The following is a 23,234-nucleotide window of genomic DNA, read 5'->3' as shown; positions in this document are numbered from 1 at the left end:
GACTGGCGTCCCCTCCAGGGTGTATTCCCGCCTTGCGCCCGATGATTCCAGGTAGGCTCTGGACCCCCCGCGACCCTAAATTGGATAAGCGGTTACAGATAATGGATGGATGGATGGATTTTAAATACAAGCCGGATTCCAAAAAAGTTGGGACACTAAACAAACTGTGAATAAAAACTGAATGCAATGATGTGGAGGTGCCAACATCTAATATTATATTCAGAATAGAACACAAATTACAGATCAAAAGTGTAAACTGAGAGAATGTATCATTTTAAGGGAAAAATATGTTGCTTCAAAATTTCATGGCGTCAACAAATCCCAAAAAAGTTGGGACAAGGCCATTTTTTACCACTGTGTGGCATCCCCCCTTCTTCTTACAACACTCAACAGACGTCTGGGGACAGAGGAGACCAGTTTCTCAAGGTTAGAAATAGGAATGCTCTCCCCATTCATGTCTAATACAGGCCTCTAACTGTTAACTGTTAACTCTAACTGTTGGGCCTTCTTTGCCGCACCTTCCTCTTTATGATGCGCCAAATGTTCTCTATAGGTGAAAGATCTGGACTGCAGGCTGGCCATTTCAGTACCTGGATCCTTCTCCTACGTAGCCATGGTTTTGTGATTGCTGCAGAATGTGTTCTGGCATTATCTTGTTGAAAAATGCAGGGTCTTCCCTGAAAGAGATGACGTCTAGATGGGAGCATATGTTGTTCTAGAACCTGAACATAGTTCTCTGCATTAATGGTGCCTTTCCAGACATGCAAGCTGCCCATGCCACAAGCACCCATGCAACCCCATACCATCAGTGATGCAGGCTTCTGAACGGAGCGTTGATAACAACTTGGGTTATCCTTGTCCTCTCTGGTCCGGATGACATGGCGTCCCAGTGTTCCATAAAAAACTTCGTGACTCATCTGATCACAGAACAGTCTTCCATTTTGCCACACTCCATTTTAAAAGACCCCTGGCCCAGTGCAAACGTCTGAGCTTGTGGAGCTTGCTTAGAAATGGCTTCCTTTTTGCTCTGTAGAGATTCAGCTGGCAATGGCGGATGGCACGGTGGATTGTGTTCACTGACAATGCTTTCTGGAAGTATTCCTGAGCCCATTCTGTTGTTTCCTTGACAGTGGAATCCCTTTTTGAGGTGCAGTGACGTTTAAGGGCCCGGAGATCATGAGCATCCAGTAGAGTTTTACGGCCTTGACCCTTACGCACAGCAATTTTTCCAGATTCTCTGAATCTTTTGATGATGTTATGCACGATTGATGGTGATAACTTAAAAGTCTTTGCTATTTTATGCTGGGTAACACCATTCTGGTATTGCTGCACTATCTTTCTGCACAACAATGGTGGAATTGGTGATCCTCTTACCATCTTGTCTTTAGAGAGACACTGACACTCTGAGAAGCTCTTTTTACACCCAATCATGTTGTCAATTGACCTAATTAGTGTTTATTGGTCTTCCAGCTGTTCGTTATATGCTCAATTTCCTTTTTCCAGCCACTTATTGCTACTTGTCCCAACTTTTTTGGGATTTGTTGACACTGAAATTTTGAATCAACATATTTTTCCTTTAAAATGTTACATATTACGAATAAAATATTGACATTCACCATCTCCACATCATTGCATTCGGTTTTTATTCACAATTTGTTTAGTGTTCCAACTTTTTTGGAATTCGGTTTGTATTTTACACCAGTGATTTCCCAACCTGGGCGGCACGGTGGCACAGCAGGTAGTGTCACAGTCACACAGCTCCAGGGACCTGTTTCAGTTTCCACTCTGGGTGACTGTGTGTGGGAAGTTTGGTGTGTTCTTCTTGTGTCCGTGTGGGTTTCCTCCGGGTGCTCTGGTTTCCTCCCACAGACCAAAAGCACACGTTGGTAGGTGGATTGGCAACTCAAAAGTGTCCAGGTGAGTGTGTGAGTGAGTGTGTGCCGACATGTGAAGGACTGGCGCCCCCTCCAGGGTGTGTTCCTGCCTTGCGCCCAGTGATTCCGGGTAGGCTCCAGACCCACCACGACCCTGAGCTGGACAAGCGGCTACAGACAATAAATGAATGAATGATTTCCAAACATGCTACAGTTCCTTCTTTCGTAGATTAGTATATTTCAGGTCCCCAACTCTGACACACACACATATGTATCTTCTGCTTCCAGACAGTGCAAATTCATTTAAAATTTTTAATTCACATAAAACGTAAAGTTCTTACAAAACTAAATAAAGTATAGTGACATATCACCCTCACAGTGTAGTTACTACGAGTGAAATGCATTATGTATGTTTTGCTGCTCCCCCTGCAATAGCAGCACACCTCCCATAGGGGGGCACCCTCACTTTAAGAACCACTGTGTCACTGAATTCATTCTTACACTGCCAAATACTAAATAAACCTAGTTTTTACGGTATTGAATTCATTCTAAAAGTACTTAATCAACTCTACAATGCTGATGGTAGGTCAGTAACTTTCCCAGAATTACTGGGTTGGGACACACCCAGGAAGGGGGTGCAGTCCTTCGGAGCGCGACACACACACACATTCACTCACACCTAGGGACACCATGAGGACATGGGGAGAACACACCAAACTCCTCACAGACAGTTGTAGGGCTCGAACCCACAACCCAAAGACCCTGGAGCTGTGTGACAGTAACACTACCTGTAGTACCTTGTAGTAAATTAATCAGTCTTACTGTACTGAGTCAAGCCTTGTAGCACTGAACTTTTCAATTAAATTAAACCAAGATTACATTAACACTTTCAGTGCCATGTTGATTATATATTAACATGTGAGGTCAGAGCTGTGTGGAGTTAAAAGGACAGTGTGTTGTGGACCGAATCCGTGTCATAAATATGTGGACACTGCAGCAGTCGACAGAGTCTCAGCTGTGAGTCACTGCTACAATTCAATTGGAAGGGGGTTGTCTATTCATAGTCAATCTCACCTTTCACAAATCCTAATCCGAGAGAGAGAGAGAGAGAGAGAGAGAGAGAGAGAGAGAGAGATGAGTTGAAAAAAGTAGAGGTTCAGAGAAAAAAAAATCAGGAGAGAGAAAGACGAGGGATATAGAGGATGAGATAGAACAGTAGAGAAGGGAAAGAGTGAAGGAATGAGATAAATGAGGAAAAACGAGGACAAGTGAGAGTGAGAGCTAGAAGCAAGAAAGAAAAAGAAACAGTAAAGAAATAATGGAGAGAGAGTAGATAAAGATATGGAAAGTAGAGAGAGAGCGAAAAAAAAAGAGAGCTGTGTAAAACTGTGAATGGGAATTCATACATTTTTCCAGAGTAATCAATAATTAATAACCAACATTATCATCGCTACTGCAAAGGGTGGAGAAGATCAGAGACAGATTAACACACAGAGGGCTCCATTAACAGCTCTGTATTAAAGGAACACTACATAATAATTTTACCTTAACCTTCCAGCTTCAAAACCACTGTGAAGCTCCACTGAGCTGTAACAGCCTCTGTAGTTGCTACTCTCGATTTAGCACTGTGAAAACTGTACTATGTAATGTCAAAAGGAGGGTAGGAAATCACACCTCCCCACTGATTTCCATAAATTGCTGGAAATTTTTAATTACACTAGGGGGCTAGTTGTTTTTGATGCAGGATGTGGGATGGAATGATGGAGAAAAAACAGGGAAGTTTTGAACAAATCCAAGGGATACAGCAGTACCCAAACGTTGTAAAGGCTATGAGCTCTGAGCCCTATTGGACAGCTGAAAGGCTACAGGAGTTAGCAGAAGGATACTGTTACTGAAGACTACAGGTGATTACTTAAGGCAAAGGGTGTTAACTAAATGCTACAGGTGTTAAATGACGGCTACAGGTGTTAACCAGTAAATTTGTAAACTAAAGGCTAACCAAGTTAACCTGCTAAAGGTGTTAATGAAAGGCTACATGATTTAACTGTAGGCTACAGGTATTATCTAAAGGCTAAATGTGTTAACAAAAGGCTACCCGTGTTAGCTGAAAGCTACAGGTGTTAGCAAAAAGCTATAGTTATTAGCTGAAAAATTACATGTTAGCTACATGAAGGCTACAGGTGTTAATTAATGCTAGTGGTTTATCTAAAGGCTACAAAATATGACATTTGCAAGTTACATGTTTTAATTAAAGGCTACAGGTCTTAGCAGAAAGCTACTAGTTTTATTTGAAGGCTACATGTGTTAGCACAAAGCTACAGGTGTTTGCTGCAGTTTACAGGTGTTAGCTAATGGCTACAGGCTTTAACTGAGGCTGTGTTAACTGAATGATTCAGGTAGATATATTGAAAGCTACAGGCGTTAGCTGCAGTTTACAGGTATATACTGAAAGCTACAGGTAATAATAACTACAGGTTACAGGTGTAAACAGATGGCTTCAGATGTTAGCTAAAGGCTACAGGTTTTAACTGAGGGCTACAGGTGATAATTGAAGGGTAAAGATGTTAACTGTAGTGGTATAGAAGTTTAACCAGCAGTTTAAGAGTTAAGTGAGCACTGTGGGTTTTGGCTTGGTGTGTGTGTGTGTGTGTGTGTGTGTGCGCGCGCGCGCGCTGGTGTGAATCAGTGACGGACCCGCATTGCATCACAGTCTGAGTTCCGCTGAGAGAAAGAGAGAGAGAGAGAGAGAGAGAGAGAGAGAGAGAGAGAGAGAGAGAGCAGCATGCGGCTCTCACTCCATCATCACAGCTTTGTTGCGGAGCTCTGATAAACACAGATAATCACTCAACATCTGCATCATCTGCAGAGAGGAGGAGGAGAGAAGTAAAGGAGGAGCAGAGGAGTCAAGGAGTAAAGGAGGAGCGCACACACCTGCTGGCGCTTTACCGAGCCGAGCTCGCGGGAAACAAACGAGACATGAAGTTTTAGATGCTTCTGGTTTCGAGCTCGGTTCAGTTCGCCGAGGATTTCAGGCATCTTCCCAGACTCCAATGGAGCGGCGCAGGTGACGATAGTCTCGGTTTAACAGGAGGGAAATGTGAGTAAAATATAAAGCTCTACTGCAACCTGTTAGCCTTCCCACACACACACACACACACACACACACACACACACACAGAGGGAGACAGAGACAGAGAGAGAGCTGATTGTATTAAAGTGGTCAGACTAGCCTCTATGGGTATTCTATTAACTGTTATAGTGACTGTATTGGAGATACTGGTGCTGATGCTGGGGCTGGTGCTGATGGTGATAGTGATGCTGATGGTGATGTGAAGGGCATATTAATGGGACTTTGGTGATCAGTGGAGCTCAAGGGCATGCAGCTACTGGCACCACGTTCACACACCACCTCAATCCTCCACTGCACCAGGAACATTACTGACTAACCCTGTCCTAAAACCTACACCTTAAATAAAGCATTAACATTTAAAAGTGAATTAGGTCCTTGAGCAACTTTGGAGATGCTGGAGACGCTGGAAATGGAACATCCAGCAGTGTCCTTTTTTTCAGAATAGCATTGCTGCACACAACTGATTGATGTAGTGGGGGTGGGCTTTGCAAAAATAGAAGACAGGACCAAATTTGGAGATGCCGGTGATTGCACACCTTGGCTGATTGTGAAAGCATCGTCTGTGTCCTTCCTCTGGGGGGTGGGGGCGGGGGGCTAGTCTGATCAATAATTGAGGGTTTGCACCAGCAGAGTTGAGGTGGAGGGTTTAGTACAAGCTCTAGGGATGAGGAAATATCAAGATATGGATGACTTTGAAGATGATAGCCGTTGTATATTGCGACGACTGGGGAATGCATCAGGTCGTTTTGATCCAAGAGGTCTCGCTTAATTAATGCAGAGCTAAATTAATTATAAAATTATTAATTATATAATTAATTATTATTATAATAATTAATAATTATTATTATTAATTATTAATTATATAATTATTTATCCTGAACTTTGTGTATAATTTTGAACTAAAATGCACTTGATAAACTTAAAATATTTAACTTTAAATGTCTTAGATTTAAATTTTAACACTCCTTTTTTGTGTGTGTTTGGAAATTGTGAGGTGGTACAATATTCAGATTAAAAAAATATATATATAAATTCATGCATTAAAATCTTTAGCTTTAAAGGAACACTAGGTGAGATTTGGTATTTTTGCTCCTGGACTCCCCGTAAAGTTACATAGTGCAGTCTCCGCAGTGCTGAGCCCAGAGTAGCAAAAACAGAGCCTCTACTCTCCCTATTACAAGTCAGTGTAGCATTACAATGATTTTGAAGCTGTTTTTTATGGTCAAATTTAGAACTTAATGTTGCTTTAATGATCTGGATGTATCCCCAGTTTTGGTGTAAAGAAGACACTAACAGTCTTTTAAGATTTGAATTTATATTCATTCATTATGTGTAACCGCTTATCCAATTCAGGGTCGTGGTGGGTCCAGAGCCTACCTGGAATCATTGGGCATAAGGTGGGAATACACCCTGGAGGGGTGCCAGTCCTTCACAGGGCAGCACAGACACACACACACATTCACTCACACCTACGGACACTTTCGAGTCGCCAATCAACCTACCAACATGTGTTTTTGCACTGGGGAGCAAACCGGAGCACCCGGAGGAAACCAACGCGGACACAGGGAGAACACACCAACTGCTCACAGACAGTCACCCGGAGCAGGAATCGAACCCACAACTTCCCTGGAGCTGTGTGACTGCGACACTACCTGCTGTGCCACCGTGCCGCCCCATTTGAATTTATAGATTTATGAAATTCATGAATTACACTGTTAAATATTCCAAGTTAATCAAATGCCATTTAAATATAATTAAAGTATAACAAGTTCAGATGATATAATTAAAGTATTCAAAATTCAGATTCAACATCTATGTCTTTTATTTAGCTTCATAAATCAATAGGCCATCAAAAGCTGACCAATATCTTACATAGTATTTTATATAATTATTCTATATCCACACTTGCAGTTTTGCACATTTCCTGCTGGAGTAGTATTTTACTGACTGCAGCATCTGTGTTTACATACACCAACTCAGCCATAATCTTAAAAACACTGTTTTTACACTTGCTGTTCACTCTTTCAGCTTCACCACTGACCACACACATACACACACAAAAAAAATATCATTTATTTTTTTTTTTTACGACTTTTCACCCTATTCTTCAATGCTCAAGACCCCCACAGAGCTGGTATGTTTTGGGTGGTGGATCATTCTCAGCGCTGCAGTAACACTGACATGGTGGTGGTGTGTTAGTGTGTTTTGCTATAATGAGTGGATCAGACACAGCAGTGCTCCTGGAGTTTAGTTCAGGCTTAAGAAACCTGGCTTGATGATATCTGCTTCTACCAAAACCATTCAGTGATGTTGAGGTCAGGTCTCTGGGGCAGTCGGTACATAGTTCTGGGAAGCACCTGTTGTTGGGTTCTTCTTTTGTGTCTATTTCTTTCATCAATATAGATTTTTTCTTCTCTCCACCTCCACGTTCTTTCAGACCCACAGTGTTGAGTTAAGAATGTGTTGGGATCTGAAACAAGAGTGGAGCTGAATGATCCTCACTTTCTCTCAGAGATAAAACCCCACAAGCCACACAGCAGCATTCTCCCCTGTCTAACCAGCCGTGTTCGGAATGGCCACTTTTAGCCCTGGTTCCTTTAAATGATGATGAGTTGCTTACTATTCACCCGGACTCGAGCGCACAGCAGTGAGGAGTGAGGAGCAGAAGCTTAGGTTTTTAGCCGTTTTTGCTCGGTTCTGTTTCTTCTCCGTTTTTTACTCAGTGCTCTAATTTCTCCTCGCTCGTTGTGTCTGTTTTGCTGCATTTAACTTCGTCTTTGCGTTCTCACATATATGCAGGTCCAGCACTTTGATTGGACAGATTCAGGGGGTGGGGCAATTCTAAATTCTCTGCACTTGATGTCGGAAGCGGAACAGAATCAGAACCATTCGTTTTATCCTTTTTTCTGACTTAGGCAGCACACAGAAAACTGAGGGGGTGATCTTGTTTCACAGTGTGTCGGTTGGTGGACTCCAGATCCACACATTCATGTGAAGATGCATTGAACAAATGAAGGGTGTCAGTGGCACATCTGAGAGCATCACTGGTGCCCTTTATGTTTGCATTACAGTGATCTGTCCTGATAACTGATAGATAAAGGGTTGGGACAGCTGATGTCCTCTTCACATGCGTCTCCCTCCCACCTGAGCTTACTGTGGACCATTTTAGGGGCGAGAAATAGATATGCACAAATTAGGACAGTGTCTGGAAGACATTCACAGTCATATCTGTCCTATTTCTGCTTAGAAGGTGATTTTTTTGACCTCCTTTACTGGAAAAAGGTCCAGCTGTGGAAGGTGGGACAGAGCTGTTTCTCATAATGTGTTTGATCCATGTTTGGATCATTGTATATTTGATTGCTCAGAAATTGCTCATTGATGTCTCAGGAGACATAATGGATAGTCTCCTATTTTTCAGCATCAAACCTGAGTCTCTCCTATGCGCTAGTGAGAAATAATGGATCTGTCTATAGTTCAGCTGCAGATTAGCAGGAGTTTTATCTCTGAGCCCAGCATGAGATACCACTGAGACCTCCACTCAGACTCAAGAGGAGACACTCAAGAGGACTCCTTCTCTCAGGAGAAACATCTAAGCAGCAAGAGACACCAGCTACAATCTCCACCCTCTCTCTGTTTGACTTAAGTGTCATCCAAGAGAAACTAGGAAGCAGCAGAAATATTAAGGTGGAACTACAGAGATATTAAGGAAACTAACAAGATATTAACGAGATATACCCTAATGAGATAGTAAAGAGATATTACAGAGATGTTACAGAGGCTACAGAAATTAAGTTGGAACTATGGAGATATTAATGAGGAACTACAAAGTTGTCAAGTTGAATCTGCAGAACTTAAGACACTCAAGAGCGGTATTGTAGAGGCAACAGTGATATTAATGTGTTCTGTGTCTTGTTTTTGTTCCTATGGAGGATATCAGACTGCAGTATATCTGACTGATGCTTTACTCTTAGTCTCCAGGAGGGAGAGCCATGAGACATGAAGGAGAAGTGTGTGTGAACTGATGCTGAGGAGCTCACACTTTTTCAGAGAGACAAAGAGAACATTTTGAGGAAGATGTGCTGAAGTGGGTCAGTGTGTTATCGCCCCGGGCCCCAGAGCACCTCATTCTGATGCTACAGGGCTGTCTGGAAAACACTGTTTACGTCTAAGAATGAAAGATGAAATTATTTTACGTTCATACTACACTGTATGTCCTAAAGTTTGTAAACTTCTACCCACAACTCCTTATATGTGCATCCAGCCACACCCATAACTCCTTATATGGGCATCCAGCCACACCCACAACTCCTTATATGGGCATCCAGCCACACTCACAACTCCTTATATGGGCATCCAGCCACACTCACAACTCCTTATATGGGCATCTCACAACTCCTTATATGGGCATCCAGCTCACAACCACAACTCCTTATTAGGAAATGGCAACCATTACAGAATAACAAGACAGTTACGTTGGTCTATGTGCTATTTCCACTGCATGGGTTCGGCTCAACTCCAGTTGACACGGCTCGGTGCAAAACCCCATCTCTAATAGCTCAGTTGGAACTGTAAGCCAGCAGGGACTTAAAAGGTGCCTTGGTTCCAGGGACCAGGTCCAGATTTGGCCAATGGAAAAGTAAGAGAGTCGAGTCAAGTCATGTAGGTTCCATTAATGATAATACATTTTATTTGTAATGCACTTGAAATTTCAAGGAAAAGTAAAGTACCATTGAAGTACCATTCATAATCTGTAACCGCTTATCCAGTTCAGGGTTGCAGTGGGTCTGGAACCTAGCTGGAATCATTGGGCGCAAGGCAGGAATAAACCCTGGAGGGGGCGCCTGTCCTTCACAGGACAACACACATAAATTAATTCACACACTTACACCTACGGACCCTTTTGAGTCGCCAATCCATTTATCACCATATGTTTTTGGAACATCCATGTGAGGGAACCGGAGCACCCGGAGGAAACCCACGCGGACAACCCACGAGGAGAACCCAACAAACTCCTCACCGACATATGTAGGTTCCATGCAGTAGAAAAATAGTTTTGTTAGTATGGGTTTTTTGGAGACAGCAGAGGGCTGGAGGACCCCGTGACCCATTTTACTGCTTTAAACGTCAGCCCCATGTGCCTTCTTTAACACGTGCCCAAACTGGGTCCTGATGAAAACCAAAGGTCAGACTGTGGGCCAGAGTGTGTATGTTTATCACTTTTGAAAAATGATGTCACTGTATATTTATAGCATCTTGCTTTCAGTCCTTCCAACACATCTGAAACCACTCTTCCAAAGTTTAGTCCTAGTTGTTAGTTTCATGTTTTCTGCTTCTTCTGATCCAAGTTAATCCCAAACACATTCATAGATGTTGAGGTCTGGACTCTGGCGCGATCAGTTCATTGTTGTGAGAAACACCAGCAGCATGGAGCACCAGTATGGACACCCTACTGTTAGAAACTTAACCCTTATTCCAGTGAAGTTGGGACGTTGTGTAAAACATAAATGAAAACAGAATACAATGATTTGCAAATTCTTTTCAACCTATATTCAATTGAATACACTACAAAGACAAGATATTTAAAGTTCAAATGGATAAACTTGTTTTTTTGCAAATATTCACTCATTATGAATTTGATGCCTGCAACATGTTCCAAAACATTTGGGACAGGAGCAACATAAGACTGGGAAAGTTGAGGAATGCTCAAAAAACACCTGTTTAGAACATTCCACAGGAGAACAGGTTAATAGGGTATGAAGGGAGCATTCCCAAAGGGCTGTTTTTATTCTGTTTTTATTTCATTGGAATTGGGGTTGTATATAAAAATGATGTATTGTGTTATCATATATATGATAAAAACTTAAAAACTTCAAATTACACTTCAGCTACATACAAACAGCAGTCATTTTCCCCTCAAACACACCGTTCCACCTTAAAAGACTGCATTTCCCCACAATCATAGACATTCCTTTTAAAACTTATTTGTACACTTGGCATATCGTTGCTATCTAAAGAAAAATATGTAATCCCATTTTTGTGGACGTTTAGTGGATGTGGATTTCTACATTATTTGAACAGACACTACGAATATTTCATGATGAATCCAAAATCACGTGGAATAAACTCTGTGTACATTGACGGCGACGCTATTCTGTAAAGTGTAAGTGTGTACAACACAGTTAAGATGTAGTGTTTGTTTTGGTAGATTCTCATATCTGATCTCAGAAATGTCTCCTGGGGAGCGCCTGCGGTTTGCTTGTTCCAACTTAGATGCATAATGCGTAGTTGTGTAGTGAAGATGGCTGTGAGAGTGGTTGAGTTTGATGGTATCAGCTCTCAGGCCTGGGAAGTGTATCTAGATGCCGCAGGATCTCAGTTGAACTCGCTGTTTTCACAAAAGCATTCGTTTTTCATCAGCGTCTGTGCTCCTGCTGCTCCTGGCCCAAAAAGCCCATCAGGAACCTAATCTCCGCCGGGAAATCTGCTCCTCAAGCTCTCTCTCTCTCTCTCTCTCTCTCTCTCTCTCTCTCTCTCTCTCTCTCTCTCTCTCTTTCTAACTCACTCACTCTGGCTATTTCTCTTTCTCACTCTCCCTCCTTCTCAATTCCTCTCTCCATTTTCCTCTTCTGTTTGTCTCCCTCCCATTTTTCTTTTTTCTTCTTCTCTCACTCTCTCTTTTGTACTTCTCCATCAGTCTCTAACTCCCTTCTTTCCTTCTCCATCCATTATTCCCTCTACCTCCATGACCTTTCCTTCTACCTACAATTTTCTCTTTCTCTCGTCCCTTTTTCTTTCCCCCCCTCTTCCCTCGGTTTTAGCTTTCATTTGTGCTCTCCTGCTCTCATTTCTCTAGCACTCTCTCTTGCTTTCTGTCTCCTCTCTCTCTCTTTTTGTTCTCCATCCATCACTCCTATCCCTCTCATTCCTTTTCTTCTCCTCTTTATCACTCTCTCTCCCCTCTTCTCCAACCCTATTTTTCCTTACTTTCCCTCTCCCCCTGCCACCCCCCCTCCTCTCTCTCTCCTGGGAGTTCTGTCGTTCATGGCTTGGAGCTGAGGTGCCCGGAGGCTCTGACTGAGTTGGAGTCGAAGCCCAGTGCAATGTCTATCTTTAGTGCCGGGCGCACGCGGCCGTGTGTAATATTAATGGAGGGTGGACTGCGTGGCCCGATGCCCTCTTCAGCGGCACCCCTGTGTTAGCTCCACTCTGGTAGCGCACACCCGCTCTTCCCACGAAAGGTGTTCATCCAGACTATATTCCTCTTTGCTGCAGTAGCACAAATCATCATCAGCCGAGACGGCTCTGATTCCCGGAACGCCGGGATATGGCTGAGGTGGTCACACAGAGGAACCTGGTCTCCATTCGGGTGGTTTGTGAGGACTCTTATTTTATCTGTTCCTGCGGATCAGTGGAGAACGGTGTTCAAAGAGCCACAAGAGAATAAAGAGAAAGAATAGACTGCTTGAAGATGTGGCTGAGAGAGAGAGAGAGAGAGAGAGAGAGAGAGGAGTAACAATAGAAATAGTGAGTGTGTATGAGAGAGAGAAAGAGAGAGTATGTGTGTTTGTGTAAGAGAGAGAGGAATCGTGAGAGAATGTGTGTGAGAGGAAGAATGTGTGTGTGTGTGTGAGAGAGAGAGAGGGAGAGAGAGAGAGGAAGGAATAGTGATAGAAAGCGCGTTTGTGTGTGTGTGTGTGTGTGTGTGAGAGAGAGACAATAATAGTGTCTGAGAGACAGAGGGATAGAGAGAGACATAAAGAGAGTGAGTGAGAGAGAATGAGAGACAGAGGAATAGTAAAGAAAGAGAGCTGCCCTCTGGTGGGGGACCCACTCTGTGGAGCATAACCTGGTACATTCAGAAAAAACTGACTGATTGCACATTAAATGATGAGTGTTTTTAGAAATGTTAGTTGTACAGTGTAGAGATGGTATAATGTCCCCCATGTCATGGCATGGCAATGTTATGATGGTAATTAACTGTGATGTGATTATGAGGCCGATGAGAGGCGGAGCGAGGGAGGGAGTGAAGGAGGCGGTGGCGGCGGCTCCACGGCTGGGGCACAGCACAAAATGACGTAGGAATTACAAACAGAAAATAGAGCAACAGTAAAAATAGTGTAAATATTGATTGTTTTAGACTGGAAGCTACAGCAGTACATTACAACATTAGTATCTCACCATCTCACCCCAGCCCCCACAGAGTGGAGGGAACACAGGAGCGGAGAACTGATGCGGAGGAGGATGAGAGAGAGAGAGAGAGAGAGAGAGAGAGAGAGAGAGAAAGTACTCAGTGATGATAAGTATTACAATTAGACTGAGATGATATTGAGCAGAGGACACCACATCACAGTATCATGAGGGAGAGGGGAGATGGGTGAGAGACTAACCAAAGAGAGAGTGAGTGAAAAACGGGGAGAAGAGGGATTGGAGCAAGAAGAAAGGTGCAGTAGAAACTGAGTGAAAAGTAGAAAGAGAAATCAACCTACACCAGCACTGGTGTGTGGAACAGTGGAACTGTGTTCTCTGGAGCGATGGAGTTCCTCTGGTGTATGGAACAGTGGAACTGTGTTCTATGGAATGATGCAGGTGGAGTTGAATGATGCAGGTGAAGAGGAGCACACGCCTGATGAACATGCTTCACGTTACAGCAAATAGTTGCCATAACATAACTGATGCTGCATTTAAGGAGGAATGAAAACCTTTATTAAGGAGTTTAGGAGCAGAATATGGTGGCTACATTATTTAAGGTGGAACAGACATTTTAAATACAACGTTATGGCTTTACAGCCATACTCTTGTATCATTTAGGTGGAACATATTAAGAAGATTAGTTGCCTGAACCGAAATGTTGCTTTATTTACGGTGGAATGAACAGTTCTATTAAAAAGCTCACACACTTGATAGTAACGGCCACCCCATTTAAGGTGGAGCAACCACTTCTGTTAAGGGGTTAGAAGACTACAAATCCTGCATCATTTAAGGTGGAACATTCCTATCTATATGAAAGCTTTGGTTTCACAGTGGTACTCCTGCAACTTTTAAGGTGGAATGGATAGTTCTATTAAAAAGCTAAGGTAGCCGAATTGGTTATATTTTAAAATATTTTTTGGTTTGGTTGTTGTCGGAATTGTGTCATGGATTTTGGCATTTGACCAAGAAATCATGAAAATGTCCCCAGGTTTCGTGGCGTTATATTTTTGTCATATTTTGCCCAGCCCTGACTGTGGAGTGTGAAGGCACCCGGCCTTGTCATTGGCTTGTTTGTCCCTCGCTCGCCCCCCATCGCTCCTCAGACTAAATGTGGATACTGTGTGAATATTAATTGACTCATGCACCAGTTTTCTTCAGTTCTGTCACAAGCTGATTGACAGGAGCACCCCTGAGCGACAGAGAGGGAGAGGGAGGGGTGAAGATGAAGAGATCAGTGGTGTTGAGATTAGTAATGAAGTAATTAAACTCAGGATACCGAGAAGATCCATTATTCTGATGTTTTTGATGGTTAATCATATAAAAAAGGATGTAAATTAAAAATAACCATCATTTTAGGTCATGTGTGGAACATTGCTGTGAGGACTTGATGGCATTCAGCCACATAACCATCTGTGAGGGATTCATTCTGGATCACACTCACCACTCGAGTTCCACTCACTCCAACACAGTTCCACTTCTCCACACACAAGTGTTTGGAGGTTTTATAGCCCTCTGTTTGAATCTTGACATTGGGCATGGTGAGCCTCGGCTCATGTGCAGCTGCTTCAGTGGCTCATTTTATTGGACTCTGGCTTTGGAGACTGTAAAAAAAAACTGTTAATAAAATAACAAACCTCAAAATAGTGGAAATCACTGATGACGGTAGTGTTCTTAATGTTTTGGCTCAGTAGTGCTCTCTCTCTCTCTCTATCTCTATCTGTCTATCTCTCCTTCCCCTGCTGTGAATTCCACTGTGATGAATTAAACTGGGGCATTTTTCTGGGCCTGCTTTACTTATCAATCAATACAGTCTCACATGACACGGAGACCCCCTTCAATCAGGCCATGTATTAAAGGAGCAATTTTCAAGGAGTCATTTTTACTTCCTAAAAATAACAATATTAGAGTGATCGTTCTATATGAAGTTTCTATCGTTCTATATGACATTTTATAGTTTTTCTATTATTTTCAGCTCACACCAGCTGAAGAATCAGACTGCTCTTTCATCCCTGAATGAGACTTTATTACATCCAGGTCACTAGGTGTCACTATAACAGCTTCATACAGTTTCATAAAGTGATGAAGAATTATTGGAGAAGATGATTGATTGCACTTTTAAACCTCATAATGACAGCTAGGTTTTTTTATTGTATTTTATTGTAGCTCCACCCACTCTATTACTGGAACAGCAATGTTTTCCTTCTCTCTCTCTCTCTCTCACTCTCACTCTCTTTCTCTCTCCCCACGTCTCTCTCATATCTGTTCGTCTGTTTGTCTTTCATTCCCTGTTTGCAGGGGATGCTAAAAGCCCTCTGGAGATGCCTGACCTCACTGTGTCTGACTCTCGTTACTCCTGAAATGAAGGGCATTCATACGGAGCTTGCTTCTGTTTTCAAGCAGTAACAGCTTCTGCTTTTCTGAGAAGTGTTTGAATTAAACATTGCTGTGAACATTTGATTGCATCTTAGAACATGACTGAGGTCAGGTAATGATGTTAAATGATTAGTTCAGAGTCAAAACCATCAGTCCTCCAACTTGAGACCCCTCTGGCTGACAATTTTCATTGATTGTGGTTAACTTAGGCTCATGTGCAGCTGCTTCAGGGCATCCCATTTTATAGGTCAGTGCTCTGTGTGGACCTTTTTTGTTTGAGAAGTGGGAAGCAGTGAAGTTAAAAGTAGAGAGCTAAAGGATCTAAAAATGGAAATGCTCTTTTAAATGTGTAAAAACTCAAATAAAATATTTAAATACAGTAATGAAGTGCATTGGTGTTGGCCCCCGTGGAAGTCTGTGATGCTCTGGGAATTTTCATGGTCTGTATTCACAAGAAACACTAATAGATTTTAAAAAATGCAGCTATTTAGGAACTTAAAAGTGCCATATTCTCCCTCCTCTTCTCCACAGTGGAACACAGTTCTGGCTCTTAATGAAACATCTGTGACCTGTTTTGGTCAAAACCCCACAAGCTCCACAGCAGCATTCTACACCCATCTAAACAGCCCTGTTCAGAACGCCTACTTTCAGCACCTGTTCCTTTAAACGATGAGCGTCTCGCTGTTCATCCGGACCCGATCGCACAGCAGTGAGGAGCAGAAGCCCTGGTTTTTAGCCATTTTCACTCATTTCTCTTTCTTCTCTCTTCTGGTTTTCTCTTTTTATATTCAGTGCTCTTACTTCTTTGCATTTGTTGTGTCTGTTTTGCTGCGTTTAACCTTGTTTTTGTGCATTCACGTAAACTCAGGTTCAACGCTGTGATTGGACAGATTCATATGAGGGGGTGGGGCAATGCTAAAGTCTCCACACTGGATGTCAGAAGTGGAGCAGAATCAGAAAAGGCTCTTTTTATCCCATGTTTTCTGACTTAGGCAGCACACAAAAAACTAACTGGGTGTGGGTTGTTGTGCTCCACTTTAAAATCAGTATCTTACTGCTGTATCTGGGCTGAGGAAAAGGTGCTGTGTTTGGGTGCCTCCTCTAGTGTGTTCTGCAGGGGCACTGATAAGGCCTGGAGGTGGGCTCTCAGCTTTATTTGAGTGCTTTTACTTTATTTATGCTCAGCCGCTTCTGTAAACACTTGCTGAGACATGTTTTGATCCGTTTTACTTTTGAGAATTAGCCGTGTTACGCCACCTGCCACTGCTCCACCACCCTGTCAGAACAGAGCTGCTGTGTTTATAAGAAAGCAGGAGATAAACCCAAGGCATTGCAGCCTTGTCCTGGAGCCATCAGCGACTCCTTCAGAATGAATCTTCAGAATGATTTTATCTGTTTACAGCAGCCTTACCATAAGAGAATAATCAAGCATTATCTATCATGGGTGGGGGTTAAATATCCCTTGTTCATTGCATGTGCACAGTGATGTGTGAGACTTTAGAATTGCCCCGCCCCCTTGTCTGAGTCTGTCCAATCACATCACTGGACCCACGTTAATGTAAGAGCACAAAGACGAGGTTAAACGCAACAAAACAGACACAACAAATGAAATTAGAACACTGAGTAAAAACGGAGAAGAAAGAGAACCGAGCGAAAACAGTTAAAAACCAGAGCATCTGCTCCTCGCTCCTCACTGCTGTGCACCCGGTTTGGTGTGAACAGCAAGCGGCTCGTTATAGTCTAAAGGATCAGGCCCTGAAAGTGGGTGTTTTGAGAACACTGCGGTGGGGCTTGTGGGGTTTAGACCAAAACAGGACACAGACGTTTCAGAGCTAATCACTGAACATCGGTGCATGATCTACCTATTATTTTTATGTGGCCAATTTTTCAGAAATGTTTACAATATGTAATTCAATGCCTTTCTAGGAGATTCCTCTCAAATGTTACTGCAATGAACAGGAACACACACTGTCAGGAATAGATGCTGATCCTAAACCCTGTTAGTCTGGATTTGGAGGCATCACGTCTTCTTGACTTTACCAGTAGATGAAGATGATCCAAGGGCAGATTCTACATCAGTGTGCGTGTGTGTGTGTGTCTGGAGTGTGAGGCTGAGTCTCGGACACTGTGAGCTCAGGCAGATGGCAGGCGATGACTGTTGCACCTGCGTGAGTCACAGAACGAGGGATTTGACATTTTCAGCATTACAGAAGGAAGGAGGAGTGCTCGGAAAGTGCTGCTCTGAGGACTGAGGGTTGGACATGACGAGGACGAGGATCTTTAAATCCCCTCAGAGATGGGGTAGCCAGGCTATAACTCACACACATAGTGCACACTCACTCACATTTAAGAACCCCTCCACAAGGGGGAGCGATTATGTGTTTTATGTCAAAGACCCTTGCTCTTCCTGAGTTCCTGGGAAATGAACTGTACCATAATCTACTCACCAGTGACAAGTTATGAAATCATGATATGTGAGTAAGAAGGAGTGAGTAAATGAGTACCTATATGTGAGTGAGGGAGAGTTAGTGAATGAGTGAGTGTATGTGAGTGTGAGGGAGAGAGTGAATGAGTGAATATACTAATATGTACATATAAAAGGGAGTATATGAGTGAGTGAGAGTATTACAGTATTTGGGGGAGTATAAGAATATCTGAGTGAGTGAGTGTGCTTTGTATCTAAAAAAAATGGCTGGTTTGGACAGTAATAATACATTAGTCTTAAAAATCCAGTAAGAGAATGGCTTTGTGTATTCGGATCATGCCAGAAGCAGGTAAACACAGGTTAGGAGAATCTGATGTAAACATGTGTTAGTGTGATGTAAAAAAAACCTAGCGTATGAGCCTTTTAATGTGGCATGGATGGAGCCTCATAAACAAACTGCGCATTCTGCTTTCTCGCCTTGTACATTAAAGCGATCTGGTACAGGTGAAGGGTTTGACCTTGCGGAACATGTGTGAGGAAGGGTACAACAGAGAGATAGAGAGAGAGAGAGAGAGAGAGAAACAGAGCAAGCAGATGTTAGAGACTGAGCTCCAGCAGCAGGGGAGAGAATGGGAATTCATCCACAGTAACGGATCAAAACACTCAGCCATGCAAAGGGCCTACGGACCAGAGAGAGAGACAGAGCAGCCACATGCACACACACATACACACACACACACACACTCAGCGTGGTCCCTGCTTTTCTTTCATGATGAACATCCCTTACACACAGCACATGGTCCTGTTCTATTCAGGGCCAAGCCTGAGGTTCAGAGCTGTTCTGGTTCTTTTGGAGGCTACACTAAATTGGCCAAAAGTTTGTGATCCATTTTTTAAATAAACTTTTGTATTCACAAAAAATTAATACACTTGTCTTTTCAGCCTACAGCAGTTTAGCTCCACCCACTCATTTTGAATTTATAAGGAGGGTTTCACCCCTGCTTTTCAGCAACCCACTCCTGTATGTGATATACACTTTGCCCTTCCACAGTGCGCCTTCCTTATCATGCTTTTGATACATTGCAGGTCGGCAACAGAAAAAACATTTTTTTAGATGAAACAAAGTTTAGAAGATCAGAAGCATATAAAATATATGTATAGTTTTGTATAATAATCAACATAGATTATCTTTTCATATCATAAATGTACAGCTTTTTTTTTTAAGTTAAAATAAGTAAACTTTATGCTGAATTACCAGATCGCAGTGTTTAGGGGCACAGTGACCCGAAATCTAGAAAATCCATGTAAAATTTAGTACTTATTTCAACTTATTTTAAGAAAAAAATAATTGTGTATATTTATTAGTGATGCACGATATATCAGCGACCAATATATTATTTGTAGATCTTTTTTTTAGTTATTTTTATAGATCAGATATTGGAATTTTACCCGATAACTTGCCGCCTTTTGTGCTTGCGCATATGCACTGACGCCTGTAAATACACAGCTATGTCTTCTGTGTATGTTTTTCACATTTTCTGGGATTCAATTTCTCCTTCGTGAAAACCAATTTAAAATATCAGTGATGCTCAGTACACGCACAAACAGCGGTGTAAACACACACACGCATACACAGCATGTTAAAGGACAGAAATATACTCTCAACCACCACAGTGCAGGAGCCCTGCTTGTATATAACACATGAAAATAGATATAAAGTCATTCAGTGAAAGCTTAGTAGAAATAATATTAGCCTATAGGCTGTTTCTTGCACAGCAAATACACCAGTGTTAAATCAACACTACTAATATTAAATTAACACTGTTAGTGTAATTATTTAACACTCTCAGTGTTAAATCAACACTACTAATATTAAATTAACACTGTTAGTGTAATTATTTAACACTCTCAGTGTTAAGTTAACACTAATAATGTTAATTTGACGCTGGAGAATTTGCTGTGTGTGCACTGGATGTTTATGTATGTGTTTATGTTTATGTGAGGGAACAGTGTGTCTGATTTGTTTGTTAATTTCCCATAAGCAAAAAGTTGTGATACAACAACATATTATATTAAAGATGTTATGTGAATAATGCAGGGCAACCAATCAGAACAGCATCCTTTACATATTTTAGTCTTAAAGGCACAGTAGCAAAACCAGCCAATTTATTCCTTAGACAGAGATGCATTCCCACTTCTGTACTAAAGCCCTAAAGGTATTATCTGCTACTGATAGCTGTTAGCCTCTAGCGCCACATGTAGCAGGGTATCTCAGCCTGATCTGAATCATCTCATTCTTCGAGGCTGTCTGGAGGCTCTCAGACTAAAGAAGCGAGTGTGTGGACGCTGTGCTCGAGACTCTGAGAGCTGTAGCTCGCTTTACAACCACAGAGATGCTCTACAACGGCAGTTTGCACAGTGCTAATGAAGCATATTCCCACCGGGAACACCAGCGATTTAATCTCACATCAGGATTTACAGCCATATTACAGTCCCTCAGACACAACACACAGCAACAGCATCTCTGTATAGTAAACGACCTTGGGTACTAGAATAGAGCTATATAAATTATACTTATTATTATTATTATTATTATTATTATTATTATTATTATTGTTATCTTTTTTCTCAATACATGCTCACAAATGGCTCACGTATATCTCCAGAAGACCACAGATACATTGTTGTGTCTGATAATTAATGAGACATTACAGATGTATTAAGGAGGAACTATGGAGATATTAAAGAGGCTACATGGCAATTAAGGTGGAACTACAGAGATATTAAAGAGGCTACACAGTAGTTGCGAGGCAGCATTTCTCAACCTCGACATCATAGAAGGCTGTTTGTTCTAACAGTGGCTCATCTGTCACCGCAGTTTGTGTTGGTCGTCCTCTAGTCCTTCATTAGTGGGCACAGAAGGCTTTCGGTTGGATGGTTTTGGTTGGTGGACTATTCTCAGTCCAGCAATGACCCTGAGGGTTTTAAAAACTCTAGCAACATTGCTGTGTCTGATCATTAATGAGACATTACAGATGTATTAAGGAGGAACTATGGAGATATTAAAGAGGCTACACAGTAGTTGCGTCCCCGGTTCTCTGCACATGTACGGCACAAATAAGAAAACAAACAAGACACGGCGAAAATGTGAAATTTGAAATTTAAATGTTTAAAGTTGAAGTTTGAGTGTTTAAGGTTTAAGTATGAGTTTTAAAAATAGTATTATCTAGCAGGATAATATTAATAAGCCAATACAATCTATTTTAACTTAGTCATATTAGTGCTTTGAGGGTGATAAATCCTTTCCGGTGACGTCACCTACTTAGAATTTTGTGTGACGTAGGTTACTAAGAAGGAGTCTTCCTAGAACAGTCCTACCAAGGCCATATCCTGCCTTGGCTGCAGCCTAGGCTTTGGAACTCAGCTAGACAGTAAGGTTGAGATATTTAAGAGGTTAAACTGATATTAATGGAACTACAGGGAAATTAAAGAGCTCTTAATTTTAATGTCCACTACATCATTTGACCATACGTCTCTGTGAGATATTGCTTTGTCTTCAGGGTACTGGACATTACAGGTGTTTTAATATTCTTTAGCTTGGCTGTGTGTCAGAGCCAGCTAGCAGCAGGTGCTTGGTTCTCATTAGTGTAATGGGATCAGTGTGTTAATTCTTTCTTTATTTCTGAGTCGTGAGGAGTGTTTGTGTGGAAATGAGAAGTGTCTGGGCTTGCTGACAGTCACTGTTTTCAAGCTAGCCTTTGACTCTGCGCTAAACACTAATCCAATACATCCCGAGGCTCCTGTGTCCATTAGATTTATTGATGCGGGGGTGACAGGGCGAAACAGGCCAAGGCTCGCCCCAAAGATAGTCCACTTTTTCCATTTTTTTAAAGAAAAGTGAAGAAATTTGTACATTAAGATGTCATAGAGTCGCTAGGAAGGGCAAAATGAACCTTTAAACCTGGGGCCTAAATCCTGTTTAAATCCTTTCAAGAGAAGTTTCTACCCCAGTAGCTTTTAACCATTACAAAGGAAAGGCATCTCTGTACTGTAGAACACATTAGTGTGATTGACTGAGCACACATTTGTGTTGTAATTACTGCAGAGAGCTTTGTAATACTTGCGTACAATTAACAGCCAAGGCTCATCTTTCAGTCTCCTTCACACTTTACACTGAGCAGCCGACTGTCGCTGGAAAAATCTGGAAATCCACAGCTGCTTAACCCTGGAAGGTCTTAAGAATTACTGTCATTTTGCTCTGCTCAGAGCCCCCACAGAGCAGGTATGATTTGGATGGTGGATCATACTCTGCGCTGCAGTGACACTGACGTGGTGGTGGTGTATTAGCGCGTGTTAGCTGGTACAAGTGGATAAGTTTTTAAATCCCTTATCCACTCACTGTCCACTCTGTGAGACACTCCTACCTCATTGGTCCACCTTGTAGATGTAAAGTCAGAGACAATAGCTCATCAATCACTGCACAGTTTGTGTTGGTCGTCCTCTAATTCTTCATTAGTGGAAACAGGAGGCTTTTGACTGGATGTTTTTGGCTGGTGGGCTACTCTGTAGTCCAGCAGTGACACTGAGGTTTTTTAAAAACTCTAGCAGCATTGCTGTATCTGATCTAATTGTACCACCACAACACACACTAACACACCACTACCACGTCAGTGTCACTGCAGCACTGAGGATGATCCACCACCACATCACACCTGCTCTGTGGGGGTCCTGAGCTTTGACGAACAGGGTGAATGGGGATTTTTAAAAAGGTATACAGAGCAACTACAGTAGAAACAAGGACGCTCTCTGGGGAGAATTTGGTCACACAGTGTCAAAGCCCACTGTAAAACTGCGCTAGACTGCGGCAGACGTTACACGTTGAGCAGTGTAGATCCTGAGGCCCGTGGCTATGAGAATATGCATTCTGTGTGAAGAGCCAGGCCCGTTTTTGAATGGTCAGTGTGTCCTCTCTCTTCCCCACAGCAGGGTGTTTATGTGAGAAAAGAGCAGGACTGAACTGTGCCTCCATTAACCAGAGCATGCTATAGGCTACATTCACATTACTAGGCTGACATGACTCAAACCTGATTTATTTTATTTTATTTTATTTTATTTTGCCTTAAAGGCGTAGTTCATGATTGTAAAAGAAAAAAAAACACTTTTTATAAAATTCAGATGTTTCCGCGCCATTTGCTGTTCTCCAGTCGGTTTGTGCTCGAAATTGGTCTAATGTGTTTACGAA

The 23,234-nt window shown here is 42.2% G+C and overlaps 1 protein-coding gene across 1 annotated transcript in view; it reads left to right on the top strand.

Moving 5' to 3' along the window:
* The first annotated feature begins 3,655 nt into the window (after positions 1-3,655).
* LOC136678786 (chloride channel protein 2-like) overlaps positions 3,656-23,234 on the top strand; it is a 76,203-nt gene continuing 56,624 nt past the window's right edge. The window contains exons 1-2 of the mRNA XM_066656921.1: positions 3,656-3,778; positions 4,741-4,971. The gene's annotated coding sequence lies outside the window, so the exon portion shown is untranslated. The remainder of the gene's footprint in view (positions 3,779-4,740; positions 4,972-23,234) is intronic.

This window comes from Hoplias malabaricus, chromosome Y, assembly GCF_029633855.1.
Source record: "Hoplias malabaricus isolate fHopMal1 chromosome Y, fHopMal1.hap1, whole genome shotgun sequence".
NCBI lineage: Eukaryota > Metazoa > Chordata > Actinopteri > Characiformes > Erythrinidae > Hoplias > Hoplias malabaricus.
The sequence above is the reverse complement of the archived record's forward strand: the minus strand, read 5'-3'. Positions and strand labels throughout refer to the sequence as shown.